This window comes from Silurus meridionalis, chromosome 23, assembly GCF_014805685.1.
Source record: "Silurus meridionalis isolate SWU-2019-XX chromosome 23, ASM1480568v1, whole genome shotgun sequence".
NCBI classification, from domain to species: domain Eukaryota; kingdom Metazoa; phylum Chordata; class Actinopteri; order Siluriformes; family Siluridae; genus Silurus; species Silurus meridionalis.
Window position 1 is genome coordinate 4,364,924 of NC_060906.1, and position 19,152 is coordinate 4,384,075.

Consider the following 19,152-nt stretch of genomic DNA (forward strand, 5'->3'; position numbering starts at 1 on the left):
TGGTAATTCATTCTAATGGTCTGAGCCTCAAGCAGCGATTTTACATCACTGTTTTTCAATGGAAAATGTATAACGAATGTATTTGGTAAATTTGTGTAAGCAGTACACAACAACAACATGAAAAGAGAAAAAATGCAGTACTTGCATTATTATTGTAATAACGAGTCACAAACACATCCACTGCTGCTAATCCCAGTTTATTAGGAAAGATAAGGCTCCACTGAACAACATGCTGTAAAGCATTTTTGCTCCAAACAAACAATTGTGTTGTAATTTAAATGTTTATTCTTTTGTTTACATCACATAACTTCCTATTGGTGTATTGTTTGTATGTTTTGTGAAGAAGGAAGTGGATAGGATTAGTGAAGAGGAAGTAAGAGCAGCGTTTAAGAGGATGAAGAGTGGACAGTCAGTAGGACCAGATGACATACCGGTAGAAGCATGGAGATGTTTTGGAGAGATGCAGAGGAGTTTTTAACCAGATTGTTTAACAAGATTCTGGAAGGTGAGAGGATGCCTGAGGAATGGAGAAGGAGTGTGCTGGTACCGATCTTTAAGCATAAGGGAGATGTGCAGACCTGCAGTAACTACAGGGGAATTAAGTTTATTAGTCACACCATGAAGTTATGGGAAAGAGTAGTGGAAGACAGGCTGAGAGAAGAGGTGACCATCTGTGAGCAACAGTTGTTGTAGAAACGACTCAGAGTCACGGGTTTTGCTTCCAGAAGACGACGGCCATTATCATTATTCGACAAAAGCCGGAGTTGGTCTGCTGAGCAACTCCCATCCAGTCACAATCCCACTTTATTTATACCTGGAGCACAAATGCATGTCTATACATCACACTTCTCCATCCATTTATTGTTAACCCAACATCTGTGTCTAATTTGGGCCCCCCTGAAACATACAATAGTGGCGCCCCAATGCCTAGATACAGACACACACATAGCAAGCTTTAGTGGTTCATACGCATGGCACATTCCTGTACGCGCACAAATCAGAAGAACATTTTAATTGAAGTTACATAAACATGTTGCATATGCATATTTGATTAGTTTTATTCTCCTACATTTCCTCCTCTACGGGCTGAAAAGCCCCTAAAACCGTACTAACTGTAGTGCAGATCCACACCTCAGCCCTTTAGCATTGTCTAATGATTAAATTAAATCACGGGGCATTAAACAACGACCAAAATATCCATTCAAAATATCCGTACAGCCAAGGCTCGGCCAAACCTCTCCTTCCACCCTTTACTAGAAAGGAGTAAAAGACTCGACCAACATATCTGTTATTATAGTATTATACTTGCCATAACACTTCCCTATGATTAATCCAGGTGTGTACTTCAAAATAATCTTTAAATGAAAATGCATTAAAAGTCAACATCATCTTGAACATTGTTGGTCCAGCACACACGTCGACTCTCAGATACTTTGCACATCGTAGAGAGCCAGCTTTCTGTGAGAAGCAGGCCAGTGCTCTCTTTAATCATCTTCTTCATCCTCCTCGTCACCCTCTGAAACGCTCAAATCCCATTCCGATATCTGTGAAACACAATCACAGCAGTAAATGTCCATGCTATTTTTCTTTCTTTTTTTTTCTTGCTTACTTTCCCCAACACTTCCTGCTAGACTTTTAAGCCCTTGTACGTTATTTCAGTTTTCTTTGTCTGCTTGCGAAGATCCCCCCTGTTTCCCTGTACTTACTTTAGTGACTCTTGTGCAATGATTCAAATGATATCATGTGGTCATGCAACATACTCGATTACAGTGGCCAGAGAACTGTGACGAAACATTACAACTTTATTACACTTTAAAGGAAACAACTGGTCTTTGATTCAATTTTCTCACAAAAACCCCTATAGAAACCAGAGTACAGCCTAAGAAGGACTAAGTATGGTGTATGGTGTCAATTTCACTTCATGAATATTGTTGTAATAAAAAACATGACAAACGTGTATCATATAATTGAAAGCAAAGATTTACACATTCAGTTTTTTAGTTAACTTTTATTTTATGCTTCAGTATTCTTTGTCCTTATTTCCAGGTTTTTGCTCAATTACCTAAAACTTCAGCTGAATTGGAAAAAACAACAACATTGTTTTAAAATCTGACTATTTTGTACTTTATTTGTTAGATTTTTATTGCATGAATTATTTTTGGCTTATGACCATGATACTCAGGATGTGAAATTGATGCACTTAAAATGCAACATTTTGAATTATGTCTATTTAAATACATCCAAAACCTGTCGAGTTTTGAAGTGAAATCAGACCAGTAGCAAACAGAAGTACTTCAATGACCCTTCAGTCTGACAGACAGATTTTTCATTAAAGAAATTATTTAGCCAAAAATTGTGTTCTGACTTTTTTTTATTGGATTGAAGATTTTACCAGTTCAACAACAACAACAACAAAAAGAATCCTTCACAGTTGAGCAGATATTCTGACCAAATGCAAAGTAGATTCTTTTTGCCTCTGGTTGCTACCTTTTGCGCTGAGTTCTGCTTTGAATATGTTTTCCAAATCAGTTGCTGTCAGCTTTTTCTCAGTGTGGGAAAGAAAGGAGCAAAAACACTTCAGAAAGTTCAGAGTGGCAAGTCCATCTTTCAATCTGTCAAAGCAGTCAGAATTTAGTCTTATTAACAGGCGTGTTATTTGTTTTCTTTTATATGTATACAATAAACAGGAAATTGTTTAGTGAAAAGCTGTATAAACCAGGGCAATTTAAGCATTATATATGTATATCTTGAAACCAAACATATAGTGGTATGTATATGTATATATTTTGTGGTGATTTTTTACATTTTTATAACAGTATGGTTTCTGTCAATCACATACCACCTGAAAAAGAATGATATGTTTTTCTTTAATGTTCGACACATGGAAAAAACCCAGCAGTCTGAAGCAAATGAGTTTGTTACATGTGACTTTTCAGGAACTGGTTTCTGCTTCTAAAGCACTTTTTCAATCAATGGCAAGAGCCAAATGTGCAATGTCAGGAGCTGTTAAACTAGTTTGTTCCATAAAGTGTGAAAACAGTGAGATTTTGAACAATGTCATCAGTATTTTATATTTTCCATTAAACATACTTTCACAGTTTTATCTATTGGTTCTGGGAGGTGAAGACAGTGTGCTGTAATTTCAAGCTCATCATCCTCTTCAGTAATCACAGGTGCAGAAATCTCCATGTATTCTCCAGCAATAAGCAGGAAGCAGCAACAAATACACAACCATAAAAATTCCCCTTTTAACTACATAAAGAAAATATTTAATAAAGCAAACAAACCTTTAACAGATGTAATCAGAAATTCAAAAGTACTTAAAAATTGAAAGTATCTATTTGTTCTGCTTTTATAGTGAACATGAACCATGACAAGAATAAAAACATCGTACATTTTATTTTCCATACTTTTTCAGGTGTGCATGTATACCAAGGTATTATTGGCTGAAAGTAAAATATAACCAGTTTATACAGACAAACATTTTTTAACAATTGTTATCTGTACTATAGTTGTATGTAATTGCTGTTAGACACACACTTAGCTGACATGAGCAGAGCGGTACATATTAGTGCTAGTACAAGTAGGTGTTTGAACTTCAATCTCTTTGTATGGAGTGACGGTGTTAAAACGCTGTATATTAGAAAATAACAAAAATATGCTTTACATATTTTGTATGGCAAAACACATAGTGCACAATTAACATTTTTATTGTCGCTGGTTTAAATTTGATATTTGGATCAGAAACTGTATGGCAACATTAACGTTAGATGAAAAGTGAAACCTCTACCACTGTAAGTATTAACTGAAGTATAGAGATTTTTTTTTGCTACCTTTTATGACCAATTCTTAGACCTAATCACAAACACTGAGAAGACTATGCAAACTTCTGCAACAGAATTTCTGTATTTTTATATTTTGGGCATGAAACCTTTTTACAATGTAATCTGTGTAATACTCCGTCACTTCTTTCAGAGCACGCTGGTTAAGGTGAATCTTTGCTGTTGAATTTAAAGACTTTTTATCAGTATTTTTCTCTTTCTAAGGAACATTATTATGATGGTGAAAGCGGTACTGGGTACTTAGCATGGAGAATCAAAACTCTACAAAGAGCCATAGCTAAAGAACGATGTGCATCATTTGAAGGTACACGATGTGTCCATAATCTCATACATTTTTTTTTAAAATATATCTAATTCTGCCAGATTTTTTAGGAGTTCTGTTGCAAAGTTGCCTTTTTGTAAGGATTATATTCAATTATCATTCATAAAGCAGCGTTGAAGCTTTTAAAATGTTTTGTTGTTCATCAGGAAAAGGAACGTCTGCTGAAGTGGGGTCTGGTGGACGAACTGTAAGAAGGCAGTCAAAGTTTAATCCAGAGACCATCTTGAGTGAGGATTAATGTTTGAAAGGGATAGTGATCTTTCTTCTCTAACACTTATGTTGCATCTGATCAAACGTTCTGCCCAAGGCCTGAAAAGATCAGGAAAGGTGTCTGCCTCTCAAGCAGAGAAGCAGCTTGTTGTCTTCAAGAAGGTTTGTTTGGTTGTTTGTCTGTTTGTTGTTTTTTTTTCTGTTTTACATTTAACATATCGGTGATGGTTCTCTGCAATTTGCTTGGTTTTCTCAGAGTGGAACAAACATTGAGGAGCATTTGTGAGAAATCGCAGCTATTGCTAAGCCCTACCTCCTGGCCATGGGACCTCAGAAGAGTTCAGTTCACCAGTACTTCATCCTTCTTGATCAGTGCAAGTCAGCCTCTTCTCTTGGTGCCTTTGATGAGTTGTTTAAGGTGCACTTTGTTTTTGGCTCCTCTTACAACATTATGCTACACAACTTGTACACTTTTATTCAGACCACTGTGTACAACATAGATGAGAAGTGATAGAGAAGTGAAAGAGTGTCCTCGTGTTGCTGAGGTCAGAGCAAGGCTGCTTAGCTCGCTGCCTTAAGATTTTCTGCCCTCATGAAGTGTTTTCGTTGTCAGGAGTTACTTGGTTCAAAATTGCTTCTTAGGCACTTCAGATTAGTTCATGGTTTTGTTCCTGGAAAGACTCGTTACTTTAAATGTGTAGAGACAGGGTGTAGTTCTGTGTTTGGTACTTTTTCAGGTTTTAGAAAACATTTGAAAAAATAAAACATACTGAGCAAAGTGACTAGAATTTTGACACCACTGACACCCGTGAGACTGCTGAGGCAGAAGGACAAATTAGTGTTTAAGCACTTGATCAGAGTGTCAGTGTTGGAGAGGTGGCCACAACATCTGTATTGTTAGTCAAATAAGAGCACTTTGGATATGTGTGGATCTGCTGTTACACAACTAAAAGTTGCTGGGTTAAGAGTCAGTCTGCCACTTGTCATTGAGACTTAACACTCCGCTTCCAGCCTCAGCTGCCTGCGAGCGAATGTTCAGTACTGCAGGACTGATTTTTACACCAAAAAGAGCATGTATGGATTCCAAGAACTTTGAAAATCAACTGCTTCTCAATACTTTTGTTAAGGCTTAATGCCAAGTTTATAAAACTTGAGGCTAAAAAGAAGGCTCTCATTGTTTGTTGTGTATGCCTCGCCTTAAAAATCCTTGCCCCAGTTTTTGGAGTGGCTAAAGTTTTTTCCCCCTACAATTTTGTTTGTGTTTATGTAAGGAATGCTGCCACATGGTGCTATTTTGTTTTAATAATATGTTCGTAATGTTCTTAATTTCCGTAATATGTAACTGTTATCTGAAATCTGATTCAGTCAGAGTTCTATAGGTTGTATATATGCTGTAAAACTGCTAAAGTATAAATTAAAAAAAAATTTTCTCAAAATATTCCTGTTTCAATTTCAATAAATTGCATAGGATAACTCGCCTTAATTATGTCATTTGTAAAACATCACAATAATGTTTAGTTGTTTTCAAGGACAGAGCTGGAATCTCCATACAGTTTGGTATATGGCCTTGGTGATACACTTGGTATACATTATATTTTACATTGTATTTGGTCACCTGACCTTTCCTGCTATTTGTGGTTGTTTTCTGATCTCATCCCTACTGAACACCTTTGGGATGAATGTGAGCTGACTCCACCCTACCTCACCTACATCACTACCTGCCTTTCATAACACCCTTGTGGCTAATGAACACAGATATCCATTAGCACACTCCAAAATATTATATATATATATATATATATATATATATATATATATATCTAGAGAGAGAGATTCGATTTAATTTAATTCATTTTTATTTGTATAGCGCTTTTAACAATGAACATTGTCTCAAAGCAGCTTTACACAGATAATGTGGTGATTAAACGTAAATATGTTCTTGGTAAGTATGTTTGTCCCTGATGAGCAACTGTCTCAAGGAAAAACTCCCCGAGATGGCATAAGGAAGAAACCTTGAGAGGAACCAGACTCAAGAGGAAAGACTTGTTACTTTAAATGTGTGGAGGTAGGGTGCAGTTCTGTGTTTGGTACTTTTTCAAATTTTAAAAAACATTTAAAAATCTGTTTACTTTGTTTAATTCGGAAGCCAAACAAAAGAGACTTTTTTTTAGAGAAATGGGGAACTGATGAAACAACCGAAATAGTGCTCAGCACAAGATTTAATAGCAGGAGAAATAAAACCACTGGAACATTTGATCAAGTTGTTGTAACAGATAATTTTGCTTATATTCCATTTTTAGAAACATCACAGTCAATTTTACCTTATCGTATTGATTTGTTTAAACCCAGGCATGTTCCAAAGGAAGGCGTTTATGTTGACTTTAGTGATGCAGCACATTTTAAAAGTAATCTCTTATTTTACTAAAACGTTTTAAAGGTATATACAAAATTGGGTGCTATATATTTTACATTAAGGAATTTCCCCCCCTATTTTTAACTCCGCATTGGATGATATTCATTTATGTGCCCTCTTTCATGCACATGATATTAGACGTTATGGTTTTAATTCTATAATCGAGCCTCTAGTAAATGATCTAAAAGTGCTTGAGATTGAGGGGGTTAAGAATCCAGTATCTGGAAGTTGTGTTAGGGTACAATTGTACAGGTCACAGGGGATAATCTGGGCTTACACAGCTTATTAGTGTTTGTGGAGTCATTTAGGGCTCAATATTGCTGTCGTTTCTGTGTTCTTGAGAAAGATCACTTTCAGTTTGTGTTTTCTGAAGATAACCCTGAGGTTGTACTAAGAACATCTGAGATGCATGCTCTGCACTGTAAAAGGTTACTAGATGACTCTACACTACCTCATTTTTATGGCATCAAACGGGTGTGTTTGTTAAATACACTCAGGTATTTCAACACGGCAGATAATTCTGCTGTGGATATAATGCACAACATTTTAGAAGGTGTCGCTCAGCTGGAGGTGAAACTTGTTCTGCAGTACATTCAGCATCATATTTTGAGTGCTGGTGATCTTGCTGGTAGAATACATGCTTTTGATTATGGATACAATCAGCAGAGGAACCGTCCTCCAATGGTCAAATTGTTTGGTGGAAGCAACGATTTGGGTTTAACTGCCATCCAGTCATGGTGCTTGTTGTGCAACATGCCTCTGTTATTTGGTGATTTAGTGCAGAGATGATAAACACTGGTATCTTTTGCTTTTACTTCTGCAGATTGTTAACATTGTATTTTCACCAGCTCTAACTGAAGGCATGACCATTTATCTTAAACATTTAATCATTGAACATCACCAGCTATTCAAAACATTATTTTCAGAAACAAATCTGTTGCCAAAGCATCACATATTGATACATTACCCACAGTGTATAAGAAACATTGGAGCAATTCTGCACATGAGGTGTATGTTACGAAGCTAAACACAAATTCTTTCAAACACAATTAAAAAGCTTCAAAAACATCACCAAAAAGCACCAGAGTTGTATGGCAATGCACTGGGGGTCTTTTAGCCAGTACAGATTGACTCTTGGTGCAGGAAAGATGGTGGAACTCAGTGGACTTAAAGGTGGCATTGACATGGCTTCCAAACTAGAAGTGGAAATATCAGAACTTATCTATTCTGTAAAGTGGATCAAACATCATGGTACAGAGCATCACCCTGACTTTATTATCTGTACAGAAGTAGCATGTGAAATAGCAGTGTTTTGTAAGATCAGGACTATTGCTGTGAAAGATTCTGTTTTGATGATCATTACCACACATTTACAGTCAGACTGCATCCAGACTGAGTTTTAAACGTAGTGAATGTTAAGAAACTGTTATTTCAAATAATTTGATGTTCAAATGAAATATGGTACAACAGATTCTGTACTGCATATAGTGCACTAGTGCCATTTTATGAAAATATGATGTTTTTTGTGCATGTTTTTAAACCTGACATTGTCTTAGTAAATGTTTTAAATGGGATGTTAAAGTTGTTTTCTGTTCTGTTCAATTCCATGTATTCAATGTAAAAAAAAAATAAAAAATAATGCTGAGATGATTTTACATGGTAGCAGAGAAAATTAGTCAAACCACAGAGTGAAATATTGACACTTACTGAAGATATTTGATCCCCAAATGGGTTTTAAATTTTACTCACTGAGTGGGATTTTTTTCACTAATAAAAATGTAAATAAACTCTACAAAAGTAAAATATTAACAATAATTGGTGTTAATTTTCCCTCAGTGTTAAATTGTGGTGACACTATTAAGAGTTAATGTCCCTCAGTGGTAAATGGTAGTAACTCTATTCAGTGTTGAGCAGTGTTACATTTTTACTCCACACAGAGTTCATTTTACTCTGAAAATTTAACACTGTCAAGAGTCATTTTATCACCAATTCTGAGTGGAACCAAATACACTCGAGTCCAGTGTTACATTTAACTCTTAAAGTAATTTTAACACTGCAAAATTGTGAACACTTTTCTCCTTACCTAAACACTTTCCCTCATTATTTTTTCTTTATATAGTTGGCTGGATAGAAAATAGATAAATATATTAGATAGATATTTATAAACATTTGAGAATAAATAAAAATCTGAAATTCAGCGATTTTTGTAGTAGTAAAATGCCGCCATCTGGTGGTAACATGAGACATTGCCGTAGCATTAATTTGCAGCAGCACATTTTATTTAATTTAATAAATTATATGTTTATGAAGAAAAATAAGTATATTCTTTTATTAATTTGATGTATTGAAACTTTTGAAACACACTTACAAATGTCTAATGTGGTGTTTGAATCTATATAAATCAACTTGTCTCCGGGGAGGGTATTTTTGCTATGTTTCCACACGGACGGTTTTACTTGTCGGACCTGCGCTTCATGGCAGATTTTAGTGCTAATTTCAGACTTGGCGCATCAGAAAAATCAATGTTTAGTGTTTATTTTTTCTGTGGATTTATTTTTTAAATATCCGACTTAAGAAAGAACGTCGTGAATAAATTTGTGTTGCATTTAAAGTTTTAATTTCACTCTTTTTATATTTATGTTTAATAAAATTAGATGAGTTCTCAGTGAATCATAAATAATTAAGCAAATAATAAAATTAAAATTAATGCATAATCTGGAAAATTATGTAAATAAACAAACAGTAACAGATAAAATTAAAATTAAATATTTATTTGTGTTTATGTTTTATTTATTTATTTATTTTTGTTTTGTTTTTTAAATGAAAGTAATTAAAAGTGTGTGATTCTTTGGTTTATCCTTTCGTTTTTATATATTTATTTATATTCTTAATAAATATAAATTACTTCTCAGTAAATAATAAATAATGTATATAATATTGATGCCTGTATTTTATAGTTACTGTATGTGTTAAATTGGTTTTTCTCTGATATATAAGTAGTTACTGATACATTGATTGATGATTACATTTAATAAATACATTTAAGTAATCAGAAACTATTCTTTATTTTGGCTATTTTTAAATTTTTTTTATTATTCAATTATTTAATTAAATTATTATAGTCTTTTTTATTATTAAAATACACTTTAAGTAATTACAATTGTAAATTTATATTAAAATTAATATATATTTAGTATTTTATTTATATATGTTTATTATTTGACGTATAAAAATAGCCTAAACATTTTATATATTGTTAAATTGTTTTTTAGATGAATGTAACTTCAATGCAACACATTTATTCACGACGTGTATAAATGTACCACGGTACCACGTGAATGTGAGTGTGTACAGCACACACACACACACACACACACACACACACACTCTCTCTCTCTCTTCAGGATAAACCAAATAATCACATACTTTTAATTACTTTCACTTAAAAAACAAAAAAAAAACAATTAATAGAACAAAAAGACAAAGGAATATTTTTAACACGTTTCATAGAGTTCAATCTTGTACAGATTTTTTAAAAAGGAACAAAATGTATGTAGTAATTTATCTAGTATATATTATTGTCAATAAATATAAATAGGATAGCTATTAAATAGAATATAGAATATATAATAAAAACAATGATTTCATTAATTGTTTTTTTTTATTATTTGCCTAATTATTCATGATTAACTTATTAAACATAGATATAAAAAGGGCGAAGTTAAAACTTTAAATGCAACACAAATTTATTCACAACGTCCTTTATTTAGTCGGATATTTAAAAAATAAATTCACAGTAAAATAAAAACTAAATATTTGTTTTTACTGATGCGCCAAGTCTCAAATCAAAACTAAAATTTGCCATGAAGCGCAGGTCCGACAAGTAAAAACCGTCCGTGTGGAAACAGAGCAAAATGCCAAAAGTACCGCTCGACGACAAGTTGCAATGTCTTATATCAACACTAGATGGTAGCATTTTACTAATACAAAAAAATTTTGATTAGATAGATAGATAGATAGATAGATAGATAGATAGATAGATAGATAGATAGATAGATAGATAGATAGATAGATAGATAGATAGATAGATAGATAGATAATTTATTATTAGATTATTAATAATATACTAAGAATTCGTCTGTTTATTAAAATAAATATAACAAAAAGGGTGAAATTAAATCCTTCAGATATATATATAAAAATAGAACAAAAATAATATAAGTTAAACATTTATATTTTAATTATTATTAAATAATTTTATTACATTACTTATACATTATTATATTATTTTTAGATTTTTAGTATTAAAATAATACAATAAAAATATAATGTGGGTAATTACAATTTTACTTTTATATTAAAATAAATATATTCATTATTATGGATATTATTTATTTATGTTCAATATTTGACGTATAAAAATAGATGCTAATAAAACAATGCCAAATATTTTTAGATGATATTTGATTAATTATTTATGATTTACTTAGAAGTCATCCATTTTTATAAAAAATATAAACAAATATAAAAAACGAAATAAAAACGTGTGTGTACAAACACACACACGTTTTTATTTCGTTTTTTATATTTATTTATTTATATTTTTAATAAAAAAATATAAATAAACACACACACACACACACACACACACACACACACAATTCAGGATAAACCAAAGAATCACACACTTTTAATTACTTTCACTTAAAATATAAAACAAAAAATTATATAAAACATAAAGACAAACGAATATTTATTGAATTACTTGTTACTGTTGGTTTCTTTATTTATATAATTTTCCAGATTAAGCATTGTATAACTTCATATAAAATTTAAATACCATTGTTTCATTTGATATAATATTTATTTGCTCGTTGTCAAATCAAAATAAATATTTTCCATTTTATTTTCTATGTTTTGTAAAATGTAACCATCCTTATAGAAATATAAAAAGAAGAAACATAATTTATCTAGTATCTAATAATGTTATACATCTATTTTATTATTAATAATTAATGTATCTATTCATTTAATAGGACTTTTCTTTTTTATTTATTTATTTATTTATTTTTATATAATAAATTAATATTATTTATATAATTTATTAATAAATCAATTAATCAGTGGTGCTGATGTCATTGTATGGAGATTCCAAGGTCCATTGTGATTTTACAGCTTTACAATATAATAAAGCAAATTAAATGTTTTTGTCTAAAGACGGTTATGTTGAAGGTTATGTCATCTGCCAACACTGATGAAGAAAAAATTGGTAAAAATGTAAGGAGTTCAATTCTGAATTCTAAATCTTTTTTTTTTTCTCTTATCAGGTCCTTCAGATTTGCCAGCTTTCAACATTCCTGTTTTAATTTAATTTAAAATTGCCAATCAGGCAAGCAGAAAAACTTATGTCTGCTTTGAAAGTTTGTCCACTAAACAAAAATAAAAGACGCAGTGGTGTCACTGGATAGACAGTGGGAACAGTCTGTCATGAAAAGCAGAAACGCTGGGTGTATAATTGATTCTGCCCGTATTGCGGTGAGTAAAAATGCTAGTTTTTTTACGTTATTTAAAGTGTAACTGAAAGCCTGTGTTACGTGTCTCCCCGTCCCCCCTTTTCTTCAGCACTTTACTGGCTATAGGTGGAGCTACCGGGTAATTGGAATGGAGGCCTGGGGAAAAAAAGGACCAATGATGAGCAAGAGCTGACCAGAGGAGGCGGAGCCTTCCATTTAAAAGCAGCTCTGGAAGTACCTGGGAGGGGGAAAGGCGAGGCGAGGCGAGGCGAGGCGAGGCGAGGCGGCGGCGTTGCGCCTTGTTTGCGCCTTGTTTGCGCCTTGTTTGCGCCTTGTTTGCGCCTTGTTTGCGCCTTGTTTGCGCCTTGTTTGCGCCTTGTTTGCGCCTTGTTTGCGCCTTGTTTGCGCCTTGTTTGCGCCTTGTTTGCGCCTTGTTTTGGTTATCCTAACTCACCTGGTTTAGGAACAGGTAAGAATGTGCGCGCACCTACATTCCACCACGTAGGGTTGGCTATTGTTTAGACACCCTAGTTAGAGGGCAGGTGCCACCCACTGTATTTTCTGGTAGCATAGCCTAGAGTAGTCAGCTAGTCTGTTGCTGCTGTTAGTTAGGTTAAGCTTCCCAAAATACAGTCTAGTCTTCTTGACTCTGTGAAACATGCTTGGGATTTGTTTCTTACCTTACTGCACATGACCATTAAACACTAACTACTCCAAACTCCTGCTTTTTGTTTAAATGGCCCGTAACATCTAACTGGTTATTGTTCCACACCCCCTCTAGGCCTAACCAAGGTGGGAACGTAACAGCCTGTTTGTCACATAGTGAATATTATAGACTATAACACTCAACTTTGTTTCTCTCTCTTCCCCGTGTTCTCCAACTTTTCTCTCTCCTTCCTGCTCTACTACTTTTACAGCTTGTTCATACTTCACACTCTTCTCCTCCTCCACCTTCACTTCCATGTTCTAGGTCTTTGCAACAGAGGAGGAAAAGGACAAAAAAACCTTAATCGGTTCGCTGCCACCTTCTGCCACCACTGTCTCTCCTTCATCGTTTATCACCACAGATCTCTCCCTGCCACAGTCTTGTTTTCCAACTGCTCCATCTTCCACCTCCCAGTCCTTGAGTCAGGAGGGGCTATATGTGAAGAAGGGAAGAAAAGGTACGTTTTTTGGCAGTGGTGTACTTCAATCCACACTATTAATAAATTTGCTCTCAGACAAAGCTGACATTATGCAAATTAGGTTTATTCTGGTCATCAGGTTATTGGTAGCCAATAAACAGTTTTTTGTTCTTTTTAGTTATTTATCTGTGTTTACATGTCCAATGTCCAAGGGCTGTGGTTATTGTCAATCACTGACTTAAGCTAAGAGGCTTTGGGAAACCCGGCCCAGTACATTTTGCTTGATTGACAAAAAGCAGGGACAAAGTCATTTAAACACAAGTGGACAGGAATATAAATCACCTCACAAGTGAAATGCTAACTATTATCTTGAGTGTGTGTGTGGGGAAAAGCAGTTTTATTGGTTTTATTAAAAATGTAACTCCATTGCAATGCTAAGTAGATTATTTCATGACCAATATGATGTAGGCAAAGTTAAAATGGTTTCTTGCAAGCAGCATGGAAGTTCCTTTTATTGTCTGTGGCAAGAGAAAGCTCTTGGGTAGTTGATCGTGGCTGGAAAACTGATGCAAGATTTTGCTAGGACATGGACGATGGTCAGCAGACTGTACTAAAACTCAGAGACTGTGACTGAATTTCTAATTCTTAAAATAATATTTAATTATTTCGAATATAAATGGGAGAATGATCTACCTCTATAGTGTATGTAGTTATTAGCAAGAGCCCAGAGTTTTGTTATTGAAGTGGACACAAATTAATTGTGGGACCTGGACAATCACTATAGTTTCAATACAAGCAGAAATATGAAATGAAACTGGCAGAAATGGTGTGTGTGTATCATTTTATTCTGTGATTTTCCACAATGTTCCTCTATCAACCTTTCGGTCCCTGAGAAATCATCTTTGAATAATTTGCTCTTACTATCCTTGGAGACTATGCTTAGAGACTTAAGCTCTATTTCTTTTGCCTATTCCCTCTTCTATGTTTCTTTTCCCTGACAATGATCAGCTATTCTGAAAGACACAAGACTCAGCTGAATGGACATCAAATTAAAGTCTTGTTTTTACCCTAAGAGTTGGTGGGACCAGTTGAGCAGTGGTTGAGGATAAGAGGGAGCCTAGTGCAGTGCAGGGTGAGGTAAGTTCTGAGAAATAGGGGGTGCTAGTCTGTTTCTGGCTTTGTATGGCATCAGGGTTTTACATCTAATGCATCCAGCTACAGGAGGAGAGGGGAGACCAGTTTAATAACGTTTAGGCACACACGTATCTATATTAAGTCCCACAATTAGTGCATTTCAGAGCACAAACCAGGCCATGAAGTCCAAGGAATTGTCTGTAGACCTCAGACACAGGACTGTATCGAGGCACAGATTTTGGAAAGGAGACAGAAATTTCTGCATTATTAAAGGTCCCAATGAGCACAGTGGCCTCCATCATCTGTGAATAGAATATATTTGGAACTACCAGAACTCTTCCTAGCGATCAGGGGAGAAAAGCTTTAGTCAGAGAGGTGACTCTCTGTGGAGAGAGGAGAAACTTCCACAACTATCTCTGTATAGCCTGTATGGTAGAGTGGCCAGATGGAAGCCACTCCTAAGTAAAAGCCTTCCTCGATTTTGCCTAACAGCACCTGAAAGACTTTTAGATTGTCATGTGCCTTTTATTGAGGAGTGGCTTTAGTCTAGACACTCTACCATCCAGGCCTGACTCGTGAAGTGCTGCAGATATAGTTGTTCTTCTGGAAGGTTCTTCTCTCTTTAGTGTTTTTGGAACAGGAAGACAGTCAGTTACATGATAAGTTACAATATGCACAACATATATGAGACCATACTTTGTCCTGGTCAACAGTTTTGCACCATATATATGCTGTTACACATTTCATGTAGTCTGCAGAACTACAGGTTATGTTTTTTAATAGCGAGATCTTTAAAGCATTTACAGCTGTGTGGGGTGTGTTTTAATCTTAAATGTGTGTATTGTTCTATCTGATCTGTTTAGGGGCACTCAGGGGAAACAGACGTGTTTACTCCTGAATTAGGTAAAGACCACCATGAGGACTGGAACAGTGGATACAGGTAGCACATATGCTAAAGGTGTAAAAGTGATTTTCTGATGTTACAACATAAAACTAATCCAGATTTTACTTCTTAAATGTTTTTTATCAAAGATACTACAGGTTTCATTGTTCTGGTGCTGGGCAGTTTCAGTGTAAATACACCAACCTTGTGTTTGAGATGAAGGAGAAAGCTGAAGTGTTGTACAGTATAGTGTCCTGGGGCAGTGTTCAGTTAGACGGCATGGGACAGATGCAGCCTGCAGGACCCCTGTACAACATCGACTGCTCCGAGGGGTCAATGTGTAAACTGCACCTCTCTCACTGTGAGATAAATTCTGGTAAGGTCATTTGAGATCAAAGTCTAACTGTTGTATTGTTTTTATGATTTATAATCACACTTTTGATATCACCCAAATAAGAATGAGTTCCCCCTTTTGAGTCTTTTTTGAGCCCCAGACTTGCTCATCGGGGCAAAATACATATAATTCACTTATATTTACATTTTTTATTCTAGAATTCTTACATTCTGTAAAGCTGCTGAGACAATGTCTATTGTAAAATGGTGTAGAAATAAACTTGAACTTAATCATAAGTAATCCAGGACTAGGTGTGTGTTATTAAAAGATGTTAGTGCACAATATGGCAGTGAAGAACAGCTCAAAATGAAGCTGAGAGCATTAAAACAGTGTAACGTCTATTCCATAATCATTTCTCATCATTGACATGTTAAACTGTTATTGATGTTTGCAAAGCAAAACTGACTGAATGGATCAAAATAACGCAAGATGAACGCTTAAATAAAAAAACGTTTAACAAAATAACACTTAATGTAATTCCTTACGCATTTTATATATACCACTCATCACATTTATAATTCTGCTGCTCTGAATCACATAAAGAGATAAAGTAGTGCCAGAAGAAACTTTTATTTACATGAGGTATAATAAATGTTATTTACTCAAGCTGTTGGTATTAACTCCTGATGCTGTTTCTTTATATTTCTTATTTGAAATTCAAATTCATCGGTACAATATCTGTCTCCCTCTGTATGAAACTGCAACAGTAGGTTACTATGGTTACAGTTATTTATAAGCAGCACATACATTTAGAACTGATTACAAAATATCTGTGTTGAACTTCCAGCCAACCACAATCCATTATTCACACTGACTGGGTAAGTGATTATCTGCCGATGCTGGTATTGTTTATCTTTCTCAGCTTTTTCTTGTTCATGTGTTGCAGATAAAAATCAGACTGAACTGGCTGTGGCACATTTCTCTGATGGGAATGTGGAGATCATTCAACCTCTGAAAGTAACAGAGACACATGTGATCATAGACATAAAAAATCTCTCTCTCTTTGGACTCCTAATAAAAATATTTTTGAGGACAAACCGATCAAGGCGCAGGTCCTTCTCTTCTACAAAGAAATCCCTGGAAGGACAAAGAAGAGAAAGCTGCACATGCACTTATTACCCCAAAATGTTCCAGTTATAGAGGTAACCTGCTTTAATTAATCACTCGATGCCTAACCGTGTTTTTAATACATGTATTTAATTATTCAAAGAATTTTAAAATAACTGGTATTTAGAAATTAATTCAAATATGTCCATTCTTAAGGTGCAGAATCAATTTCAGCACAACATGTACATTGAAAGCAGTTCCACTTGTCAGCTGGTCCCTAGAAAACCCTACAGGCCACGCTGTGAGCATTATAAATGTCAGCCGCAGGTAAACTCCACTCCACACATTTGTAGAGAAATCAGACTGTTTGGTTTTTAGTTTGCATTCTGGAGCAGTCTGTTCACACGTCTTTGGGTTCCTTAGACTGAGATATTTGAGCTTGACTCTGCCCCCAACTATCACCCCACATTTGAGGTGATACTTCCTGATGAAGCTGAAGAACTCACACTGGGACTTTTGGATGAACATGACCAGGAGGTGTGGGCGTCTCGCCAGGTCTTTCTTACAGGTATCTAAAAGTTAATTTCAGTACATTAATCCAGTATAACACACCAGAAGTCTACTTCCTTCTGGCATGGAGAAATGTACCTTCAGCTGTTTATGTAAACGCCCTCAGGGATGCTGTAAACTCCAAAATATTATTAATTCTTAATGTTATCTTCTCCTCATAGCTGTGTATTTATACTGAAGTTTACACTTTCTATCTCATCACTTCAGGTTACACGAGCCAAGAAGCCAATTCACTCCAAATGGTGAAAACAGGTAAAATATCCTAAACCTTTAGCATTTTCAGCTGTTCTTCCCAAATCCATATACATATTTATACCAAAACATCAAAATGTTCATCTGTCTTTCAGCTGCTGACTTTGTGGATAAACACAGAGACATTCTGATACAGAAAGTTACTTCAGTAATGGAGATTGCAGATGGTCTCCTATCCAAGGGAATGATTAAAGATGGAATGTACAGTACAATCAATGCAGCAGCTACATCACAGGAGAAAATGAGAATCTTGTACACCAACTGCCTCACCTCCAGAGCTGTCAAAGCAGAATTTTATACAATTCTAAAGGAGAAACATCCTCACTTAGTGGATGAGCTGGAGAATGGGTCAAGCAATGCTTAAAGGAACCTCAAAGAGAAAGTGTTAGCTCAGATGTTTAGGTTCTAGCTCACCCAGTATCACCATGAGTTATTCTAGACTTCCTGTCAGCTCCTGTTTCTCCCCACAGAACCGTCGCTCACTCAGTGTTTTTTGTTTTAATGCACCACTCTGTGTATCTCTACAGTCTCCAGCAGGAAATCAGCAGTTTCTGAAAAACTCAAACCAACCCATCTGGTACTAAAGACCATGTTACAGACATCAGACTTTTTTTCATTCTGATGTTTGATGTAAAAATGATCTGAAGACCTGGACCAGTTTCTGCAGGAGTTTATACACTGCAGTGCTGAACTGCATACATGTGTAGGTGTACAGGTGTCCCTAATAAAATGGCCAGTGTTTTTTTATCATAACTGATTTACACAAATAAAAATGGACAAATATTTTTCTATTAAAATTAAGCATCCAAACATTTATAAAATAGTCTTGCTTTTGTATTTTTGATGTTTTTGCTACTTTTTAAATAATTTGTTGTCATTTTTGAAAGCATTGCTATGATATAGACAATATTGGTACTTCAATAAAATTGATTTTATCACAAATCCTTTAGTGTCCTTCATCGCTTCTCTGTCCTCTTCAGAAGACGCTAACACAGCTAGCTGCTACAAGCTAACTCGACTGCATTTCTGACAGGATTTTTAAAACCCATACATTTTATTCACATAAAATTTTATGGCAGTTTATTTAAATATCCTGAAAGAATCAGGGTTTATGAAGCATCAGTTAAAATGGGATCTACAACTCCAGGATATGTTCTGCTAATTTTCAGTTAGCCGCTAACGTTAGTAAAATAAAATTAGCAGCGAAAACATATTTACAATTATTTGAACCATCTATGTATTAATTATTAGTGTTACTGTTTTTATTTCTGGCTTTTTATTCATACATGAATAAAAAGCTAGAAATAATAAAGAGTAGCATTTTCACTCTCCCACATCTGAGGCAGTGGATGATTCCTTTGATGTGTCGTTCACAAGTGAGTCGGTTATTTGAATCGGATCTCTGAACCAGCTCTTCATAGTAAATGAATTGAGCCGATTCAAACCTG

At 34.8% G+C, this 19,152-nt stretch overlaps 1 protein-coding gene and 1 long non-coding RNA gene across 2 annotated transcripts in view; one reads left to right on the forward strand and one right to left on the reverse strand.

The window, feature by feature from the left end:
• Positions 1-19,152, reverse strand: part of LOC124377358 (NACHT, LRR and PYD domains-containing protein 12-like) — a 578,147-nt gene that overhangs the window by 35,744 nt on the left and 523,251 nt on the right.
• On the forward strand, positions 12,701-13,359 carry LOC124376944. Its single transcript, XR_006924029.1, has 2 exons — positions 12,701-12,769; positions 13,218-13,359. It is a non-coding gene; the product is annotated as an uncharacterized LOC124376944 (long non-coding RNA).